The sequence below is a fragment of the Adiantum capillus-veneris genome, chromosome 17, assembly GCF_014529385.1.
Source record: "Adiantum capillus-veneris isolate H3 chromosome 17, ASM1452938v2, whole genome shotgun sequence".
In the NCBI taxonomy this organism is placed as follows: domain Eukaryota; kingdom Viridiplantae; phylum Streptophyta; class Polypodiopsida; order Polypodiales; family Pteridaceae; genus Adiantum; species Adiantum capillus-veneris.
The window spans coordinates 7,010,115-7,020,756 of NC_140947.1; positions in this window are offsets into that span (position 1 = coordinate 7,010,115).

The window sequence follows — 10,642 nt, forward strand, 5'->3', positions numbered from 1 at the left end:
AGTACCAAAATTTTAGGGAACTTTAGAGCAACAGCCATGCGCGTAAACCCTGGTGTCCTTAAGATTACATCCTCATGCTTGAGAGGGGAGATGAAGAAGTCTTCTTTGTCCACATAACTTTGGACATGAAGCCTCAATTTCCCAATCAAGGAAGTAACTGAGACGTCTTGCCCCACCCATAGGAACATTGCACGAACCTCCACTAAGCATTGCAAACTTATCAACATGGTATGCGGTCTGCAAAACATTTTAAACAACTTCAAGATTTTCTATAAGGTTCAATAGACTATCGACAAGGTTTAAAAGTGCTTACCTCAATTTCTTCATCCATCTCTTCAAGACTTTTTCTTGTAAGGTCGATGCTAGAGCAATCTTCTCCACCCATAGTGATCAGCGATTTGTGTGGATGAAAAGCACTTTCCACGGAGAATTTATTTGAGGTACAAGAAAAAAGACATGTATATAGATGCTAACAAGCCGGGTAACATCATATCCCTTGTAAAGACACATGCTTTGGACAAGTCAATGAAAAGCTCAATTTTCACATACATGATTTTTGTTAGAGAGTCTATAAATTATTTCAATATTTTATTAAGTAACAATGAAAGAAATCGAGAGGGAATAGAGTTATCTAATTTCTTAAATCAATTTCAAGATGTTTTCATTGATGATATTCCTGGAGAGCTACCTCCAAAACGAGGGGATGATGATTATGCAATAGAGTTTCTACCGAGAAGCTCACCGCCTACTAATCCTCCTTATAAAGTTTCACAAGCTCAACAAGAGGAGATCATGAGGCAAGTGCATGAACTGGTAGAAAAAGGAATGGTGAGACCTAGCTCTTCTCCATTTTGTTCACCGGTCTTTTTAGTGCAAAAGAAAGATGGCACATATCGCATGTGTATCGACTATAGAGCACTAAATAGGATCACTATCAAAAATAGATTTCTCGTACCATAGATAGAAGATCTATTTGAGAAGTTGCAAGGGTCTACCTACTTCAGTAGGATTGAACTTAAAATCGGCTATCATCAAGTCTACCTACTTCAAGAGGATTGAACTTAAAAGCGGCTATCATCAAATAAGGATAGTCAATGAAGATATTATAAAGACTACTTTTCACACGACATTTGGTCTTTACAAATATCTTGTCATGCCTTTTGGCATGAAAATTTCCCCAGCCACATTCAATCGCATGATGGAGAAAAAATTTAGGCCTTACCGCAAGTTTACTGTAGTGTTCTTTGCTGATCTAATCATCTACTCCAATTCTCTTGAGGAGCACAAGCAACATCTCCAGGTAATCTTTCAAGTTTTGAGAGAGAATAATCTTTTCATTAATCAAAAGAAAAGTGAATTTTTCCTACAAGAGATTCGATACTTAGGTCACATTATCTCTCAAGATGGTATCTGTATGGATCCAACAAAGATAGAGGTAATACACGGATGGCCTAATCCAAGGAATTTACATGAGCTATGAAGCTTTATTAGTATATGTGCATACTATAGACCTTCATAGAAACGTTATCACTAATAGAAGGCCCATTACATGACTTAACGAAAAAGAACGTTAAGTATTCATGGACTCCAAAAGAGCAAGAAGCTTTTGAGAAGTTTAAAGAGAAGCTTATCTCTCGACACGTACTTACACTTCCGGATCTCTCAAACCCATTTGAGGTCCAATGTGATGCTTGTGGTGATTGCCTTGGAGCTGTTCTGCTTCAAGAAGGGCACGCCATAGCATATGAGAGTCGACGACTCAACTTCAATGAGCGAGTATTGGGCATATAAAAAAGGAGCTACTAGCTGTTCTACATGCCCTAGACACGTAGAAGCAGTATATTTTGGGGACTCCATTCATCCTATGAACGGATCACCAAAGCCTCAAGTACTTCATGATGCAAACCAAAGCTTCCCGACAAACAAATGAGGTGGAAAATATTTCTTTTGCAATTCAATTTCATATTTCTCACATTGCTGGCAAGCACAATCAGGTGGCCGATACACTGTCACGACAGCCAAGGGTAAATATGTTGTCAATAGCAACTCACAATGAACTATCTTCTATGATAGATAAGTATGCTACTGATCCCAATTTCAAGGATGTGATCTCAACCCTTGCATTAGGGAAGAAAGAAGAATTGTTCACCTTGCAAGATGGTTATCTTCTTTGTGGCAATAGGCTATGTGTTACTAACTCACTCGGTGAGAAAGTAATATATGAATCCCATGCTCCTCCTTATGCAGGTCATAGAGGGATTCAATCTACTCTTTGAGGAGTAGAAATGTACTTCTACTGGCCTACCATGAAGGCAAACATACAGGAGTATGTTTGAAAATGTGTGGTATGCCAAAAGACGAAACTTGATAGAGGAAAGCAACCTAGATTTCTCCAGCCATTGTCAATCCTTGATTCACCATGGGAGAGCATATCCATGGATTTTATCTTTACAAGTCTATCCATGGGAATACAGGAATATGGACAATAGTTGATAGGTTTAGTAAACAAGCACTCTTTATACCTGTCAAAAAGACTATTAAGGCACACCAAATGGCAACCCTCTTCATATCACAAATTTTCAAGTGTCATGGCTTGCCAGCATCCATTGTGTCGGATAGAGATCCTAGAATGACCAATAATTTCTAGAAGGGTCTCTTTGAGAATCTAGACACAAGGTTAAATTTCTCCTCGGCCTATCACCCACAAACGGATGGCCAAAGTGAGATAGCTAACCTTACGATTCTTGATCTACTAAAAACCTATGCTACGCAAGTAGATCAATGCTTCCAATGGGAGAAGTATTTACCTCTTGTAGAGTATGCGTACAGTAATACTATATATACTTCTACAGGAAAGGTGCCTTTCAAAGTCATAGTGGGAAGATCCAAAAGTCCCTTGCTACTTAAGGTACATGGGAAGATATTCATTGGCTGATGAATATAGCCAAGATCTACAAGAATCTTTTCAGAAGATTAAAAAGGCTATATCCATCTCACAGTGAAGGGAAAAGGCTATTTTTAACCAACACAGAAGAGCCTTAGTCTTAAAGGAAAATGACCCTAAGTTCCCCAAGGCTCGTCTAAGGCATACTACGGGCAAGAATCCTATGGGCCACCAAAAGTACTATGCTAAGCTAGCAAAAAGATATTATGGTCCCTTTCAAATTCTTAAGCCAATCAACTAGATGCCTTATCAGTTGAAGTTGCCCAATGATTGGCTCATACACAATGCTTTTCATGTGAGCCTACTCAGCCGTATAAAGGAGAGCCACCAAAGGAAGCAATAATTGAAGACCATCTAGATATCAAGGATCAAGAAGAGGTGCTCCAACCTGAGTCGGTCCTATGACATAAAGACAAGGTACTAAGACATGGTAATATTATCCGATGGTATCTTATTAAATTCAAGAATTATCCTTTTGAGGATGCTAGATGGATGCAAGGAACACAGCTTAACGATAATATGAACTTTGTCAATGCTTACAATGATTCAGTAGAGTAAGCATATGTAAATGCATTGTAAATAAATAAAGTTTTTGTCTTATATGAATCTCTCTTTCTTTTATGCACAAATTTAAAAGTATGCATGCTTATGATCATGTTTGTGGAGATGACGTCTCCCAAACACCAAGTAGAACTTGTCACTCTCCTTTGGAAGTATGATATGGACTAAAGAGCAGACGTGCTTCCGGTAGCAAATCAAGCACCAAATGGACTAGTCGTCCATTTTGGGATGATTTCATTGGGTAAAAAGAGATCCTCTGCCTGCTAGGAAACCATGGACTAATGACTAGGCTTTACCTTCTCTACCTCATAGTCAGGGACGACTATGATTTCAAGAGAGAGATAATGTCATAAAAACTAATATCTACCTATCCCAAATGGTTTTCTCATGTTAAACTGATCATTTAATATAGAAAGATAAGAGGGAACAAGAATTGAAATATTAAAATGTGCTCGTAGACTTATCTCAACAGGGGACCAAGAAGAGAGATGGTTGCATCTCAATAGAGGTCCAAAAGGAGATAGTTTACCAAAGAGAATTGTGTACCTAATGGGGATTAAAAGACCTTAAGGTTAGCTCCATTAAATCCTCCAAAGGTTAGTGTTAAAAGACCTTAGGACTAGGACCATTAGATAAGACTATGGCCAACATTAGATACTTTAGACCTTAAGCAAGCTAGGGCTAAGCTTGAGGTGCTTGAGCCAAAATTCAACATGAATGCTATAAAGGAGGGGGTGAGCCCTACTTGTAGGGAGATGAGAGAGAACACACACACACTCCAGACTCACCCCTTCTACAAGAGACATAAAGGACACATGTCAGGCCCCTAGCTATGTTCCCCCCAATTGAGCATAAATCCTATTGGATGGCCTATAGGAAGAGCCAATAAGAATTAATCTGAATCAAATTAAGATTAAACGTTTTAGAAAATTCCATTAAAAGAACCAATAAGAATTAGGACCACCTTTATTCCTATTGGACAATCTACCAAGGGGTCCAATGAGAATTGAGCAGACCATGTGCTAGCTTAATTCCTATTGGCCAGTTGACCTACATAGCCAATAAAAATTAAGCTTCAATTCTCTGTAATGGAAATGGCCTATGAACTTTGAGAGTAGTGAAATTAGGAAATTAGGTGAAACACTTTTGTGAGATTACTTTGTGAGCATAGCGGGTGAACTTAATCAATGGTAGCAACATAAACATGGTACTTAGTTAACTTGGCATGAACAATACTTTTGCAAGAGAGAGAGTTTAGAGAACATGACAATAGTTGAGGACCGGATTCATACGGAGCCGGTCCCCCCTCCAATAGGCATTTGTATTATAGTTTCTTCCATCAAGAGAGACTTGGTACAATCAATCTTTGTGTTCCTTGTGACCTAGGTGATGCAATGAAAATGGAAAGCTTCATGCATCACAAACATAGCATAAACTTTGTAGAAAGCATTAACTATCCCAAGCCTCAGTCCCAAGGCCTCAAACACCTTCGAAGGTGGAGAGAGCTAGCGGGGAATGAGGGTAGGGAAGAGGAAGAAGAAACATTCCATAGGAGTAAGAAACAGTTTCTCACTTATCATCACTCTTCTTGCTAGCATACATAATAGCATAGTAATGAAGATGGAAAAGATGGTAAGCTTAAGCATTGAAGCATGGATCTTGGTTGGATTTGCATTCCATAGCCAAGAATGTTGGTGTAGGCTCTCACTTCTCACAAGCTTGGAGAAGGAGGTGGAGTTCCTCTACTTTCACCAAGTGAGAATGGATCCACAAAATGAGTTTGTGTGTGATATATATCCCCCTAGCACCCCCCTTGCTTGCTTGGGGCAAGTTGTAACCTTTCCACATGCTGCAAGCTCATTGGAACCCTCTCCCTCTAGCCAATCACATGCAACATGCATTCAAGTACATGGGTAGTCTGTTGATAAGTGTCCTCCTTACCCCTTAGAGAGAGAGAGCTTGAAAATACATAGATATTTGTTGGTTGGAACTAAAAGCTCATTGGACCCCTCTTTAGCCCAACCAATAGCATTCAAGCACACCATGTGGTTAAGCATAGGGAAAGTTTGACACGTGTCCCATGTGCCCTTTGAAAAAGGGGTGCCCTTTAGGTGAGTGGAAAGTTAAGTCAAAGATTCCCCTAACTTTGGGACTTTCATGCATAGGAAGCTTCTCAAGCACCATCCTCATTAAGTTTGTAGGGTCTCTTTTTTACTCAAGCACCTTACCCCCCATGTATGGGAAGCTTCTCAAGCACCTTCCTCATTAAGTTTATAGGGTCTCTTTTTTACTCAAGCACTTTACCCCCCATTAAGTATGACAAGCACCTCAAGTACCTTAGTCATCAAGCATGACAAGCACCTTAGTCATCAAGCACGACAAGCACCTCAAGCTTAGGTCGGGTTCCAACCTCAAGCTCAGCCCTAGCTTGCCTAAGGTCAAAGTACTTTTAACACTAACCATTGGAGTTCTTTAATGAAGCTAACCCTAAGGTCTTTTAAGCTCCATTAGATGCACATTTCTCTTTGATAGACTACCTCCTTTTGGACCCTTATTGAGATGTAACCATCTCTTCTCTTGGTCCCCTATTGAGGTAAGTCTAGAAGCACTTATTGCACATTGCTCTTTGATAGAACATCTCCTTTTGGACCCCTATTGAGATGCAAACATCTCTCCTCTTGGTCCCGTGTTGAGATAGGTCTAGAAGCACATGTCTCTATTCTAATTCTTGTTCCCGTTTATTCTCTCACATTAAATGATCAGTTTAATATGAGAAAATCATTTGATAAAGTTAAATATTATATTTTATGACATTACCTCTCTCTTGAAATCATAGTCGTCCTCGACTATGAGGTAGAGAAGATAAAGCCTAGTCATTTTTCCATTTTACTTAGTGGGTAGAGGATCCCTTTTTACCCTTCGACATCATTCCAAGATGGATGAATAACAAGATGGATGACTAATCCATTTGGTACTTGGGAGACGTAGTTGTCGCAAGCATGTCTACTCTTTAGTCCATATCATACTTCCAAAGTAGAGTGACAAATTCTACTTGGTGTTTGGGAGACGTCATCACCACGAACGTGATTTTAAGCATGCATACTTCTTAAATTTGTGCACAATAAAAAGAGAACTAGTCTTATAAGACAAAAACATTTTTCATTTAAAATGCATTTTCATATGCTTACTCTAGTGCAGCATTATAAGCATTGACAAGGTTCATATTATCCTTAAGCTAGGTTCCTTGCATTATTTAGCATCTTTAAAAGGGTAATTCTTTAACTTAATAAGATATCGTCAGATAATCTTACCGTTTCTTAATACCTTGTCTTCATGTCATAGGATGGACTTAGATTGAAGTACTTTTTCTTGATCTTCGATTTTTGGAGGGTCTGCAACTATTGCTTCTTTTGATGGCGCTCCTTTGTAAAGCTTATGTAGTTTCTCGTGGAAAACATTGTGCATGATCCAATGGTTGGGCAACTTCAATTGATAAGCCATCTCATTGACTGGATTAAGAATTTTAAGGACCATAGTATCTTTTTGCTAGTTTAGCATCATACTCTTGGTGGTCCGTAGGACTCTTACCCGTAGTATGCCTCAGATGAGCCTTGAGGAACTTTAGCAAGACCCAATCATTTTCCTTAAAGGCTAAGGCTCTTATGTGCTTACTAGCAGCAACCCTTTTTGCTTTTCCTGTGAAATGGATATAACCCCTTTAATCTTTAGAAAAGATTCTTGTAGGTCTCAGCTATATTTGTCAGCAGCGAAGATCTTCCCATGTACTTTAAGTAGTAAGGGACTTTTGGATCTTCCTTCTTTAACCTCAAAAGATACTTTTCCCATAGAAGTATGTACAATATCATTGTACTCATACTCTATAAGAGGTAGGTACTTCTATAATTGAGAACATTGTTCTACTTCCATGACATAGGCTTTTAGTATATCAAGAATCGTTGGATTAGTTATTTCACTTTGGTCATCCGTTTGTGGATGATAGGTCGAAAGAGAAATTTAATCTACTTCCTAGATTCTCAAAGAGACCCTTCTAGAAATTACTGATCATTCTAGGATCTTTGTCCGACACTATGGGTGTTGGAAATCCATGATGCTTGAAGATTTGAGATCTGAAGAGGGTTTCTATTTGATGTGTCTTAATAGTTTTTTCGACAGGCATAAAGTGTGTTTCCTTGTTAAGCCTGTCGGACTGAAAAAATCCAAGTTGCATCCCTTGATCAAATTTCAACTTTTGGTATACCACGCATTTTGAAACATACTCTTATATGTTTACTTTTCATGGTAGACCAACAAAAATACATTTCTACTCCTCGAAGAGTAGACTACGGAATCCCTCTCTTCCCCACATAAGGAGAAGTATGGGATTCATACATGACTTTCTTATTGTAAGGGTGATTAACACATAGCCTTTTTCCGTTTGGAAGATAACCATCCTTCAAGGTGAATGGTTCTTTTTTCTTCCCTATTGTAAAGGCTGTAATTACATACTTAAAGTCTCAGTCAGTAGCATACTCATCTATCATAAAAGATAGATCATTGTGAGTTGCTATAGACACCACATTTACCCTTGGTCATTGTGAACTTGCATCGACCACTTGATTGTGCTTGTTAGCAATGTGAGCAATATGAAATTTAAATTGAAAAAGAAATTTGCCCACCTCATGTGTTTGTTGGAGATCTTGGCTTGCGTCATGAAGTTCTTGAGGTTTTGTGATCCATTCGTAGGATGAATAGAGTCCCCAAGAGATAGTGTTTCCACGTGTTTATATAGAATAGCTAGTAGCTCTTTTTCGTATCTACCCAATACTCACTTATCAAAGTTGAGTCTTTGAATCTCATATGCCATGGCATGTGCTTCTTGAAGCAAAATAGCTCCAAGGCAATTCACACAAGCATCACATTGGACCTCAAATGGCTTTGAGAGATCTAGTAGTGTGAGCACACGTTGAGAGATAAGATTCTCCTTAAGCTTCTTCAAAAGCTTCTTACTCTTTTGCAGTCCATGAATTTTGTTAAGTCATGTAATGGGCTTGATATTAGCGAGAATTTTTTTAATGAAACATCTATAGTATGCACACATACCTATGAAGCTTCGTACCTCCTGTAGATTCCTTGGAATAGGCCATCTTTTTATTACCTCTAACTTTGTTGCATCTATACGGGTGCCATCTTTAGAGATAATGTGACCTAAGTATTGAATCTCTTGTAGGAAATAATCACTTTTCTTTTGATTAATGAAAAGTTTATTCTCTCTCACAACTCGAAAGATTACCTAGAGGTGTCGCTTGTAGTACTCAAGAGAATTTGAATGGCCTAAAGACTTTTGTCCATCACAAGTTTGAATGCGTCTGGAGCATGTGTCAGACCAAAACTTGTAACTTATCAAATAGATCTTCTACCCACATTACGAGAAATCTATTGTTGATAGTGATCTTATTTAGTGCGCTATAGTCGACACACAAGTGATATGTGTCGTATTTATTTTGCACTAAAAGTTATGGTGAACAAAATGGAGAGGAGCTAGACCTCACCATCCCTTTTTCCACCAATTCATGCACTTGCCTCATGATCTCCTCTTGTTGAGCTTGTGAAACTCAATAAGGAGGCTTGTTAGGTGGTGAGATTCCTGGTAGGAGCTCAATTGTATGGTCATCATCCCTCATTTTAGAGGTAGCTCACTAGGGATGTCATCAATGAAAACATCTTGGAATCCATTTAGGAAATTAGACAACTCTAATTCCTCTTGATTCCCTTTATTGCAGGGATATGATGTTCCCCGACTCATGAGCATCTATGTACAGGCTCTTTTCCCTGTAGGTGAAGTAGATTCTCCTTTCAAGGAAATTCATGTTGGAAGCCATGCAGTTAAACCATGGTGCCACATTCTCATGTTTGAGAGGGGAGATGAAGGAATCCTTTTTGTCCACATAGCTTTGGACATGAAGTCTTAATTTTCCAATTAAGAAAGTAACTAAGACGTCTTGTCCCTTGATAGCTCCATTGGCTTTCAATGCATCTCCCATCTCGTGGGCTTGTATGCCTAGCTTGGTGGTCAACTCCGTGGATATGAAGTTGTGAGTTGAACCAAGGAAAACAAAATAAAGGCATCATGCTCTTCCATCTTCCCCAAGCATAGGAAAGGAGAAATTCTTGGCAATGAGCATCCTCTTTTGGAGCTTCAAACATAGAGGCTCTAGGAGTCTCATTGCGGGTAATGCTCTTGGGGCAAGGACGATAACCATGGCCTTGCTCCCCACACTTAAAACATTTGTGGTCCTTATGAAAAGCTTGTAGCTCTTTAGGAGAGAGTTTATATTTACCTTTGTAAACTCTGTTCTCCTTGGACCGATTGTTGTTGTTGTTGGAATAGCCTTGGTAAGAATTTTGGGCATTGGTTTTTCTCTTGGCATCACTTTTGTCTTTATTTTCCATGGGTTTGACATTCCGTCTAGCCCCTTGTTGGAAATTGATGCGTGAAGCAACCATGGTGTGGTGGATTACTTCGGTGATAGAACCAGGCCATTGAGATTTGACATACTTGGCCATCTCTCTTGGGTAATCCCGCTCGGAATTGTTGCTTTTTCTTTTGAAAGACAGTAGCCTTTAGAGGTAAATCCCAAAACTTGTCCCCATATTTGTGGATAGACTCATGAGAGAGAAGCCTCAAACTTCGCCATTCGGTGAGCACTTTGTCCTTTGCATCGCTTTCAAGGAATTTCTTCATGATGGAAACTCGTAGAGTTTTCCATGTCTTTGGGGCTTCGCCGTTGCCACGAAGGCTAGCCAACCATTGACGAGCCGATTTTTGGAAATGCATAGCTACTGGCGTAGCTTGGAGGACTCCAAGAAGTCCTCGTCTCCAAAGGCCGCATCAAATTGTTAGATGAAGGCCAATACTTTGTTGGTAGCACCAAAGGTGCCATCATAGGTGAGGAAAGAGATATTCTTTCCTCCCTTTTTGAGCTTTTGTGACCTTCGCCATGGAGGATAAGATTGCGATGTCCTCCCCTCTTGTATTCTCTAGGAGAATAACTATTGCTTTCGTTGGAAGAGAAGGAAGGTGAAGAAGAAGGAGAAGAGGATGACCTCTTTCTTACCCTTTTCTTCCTTTGTTTCCTC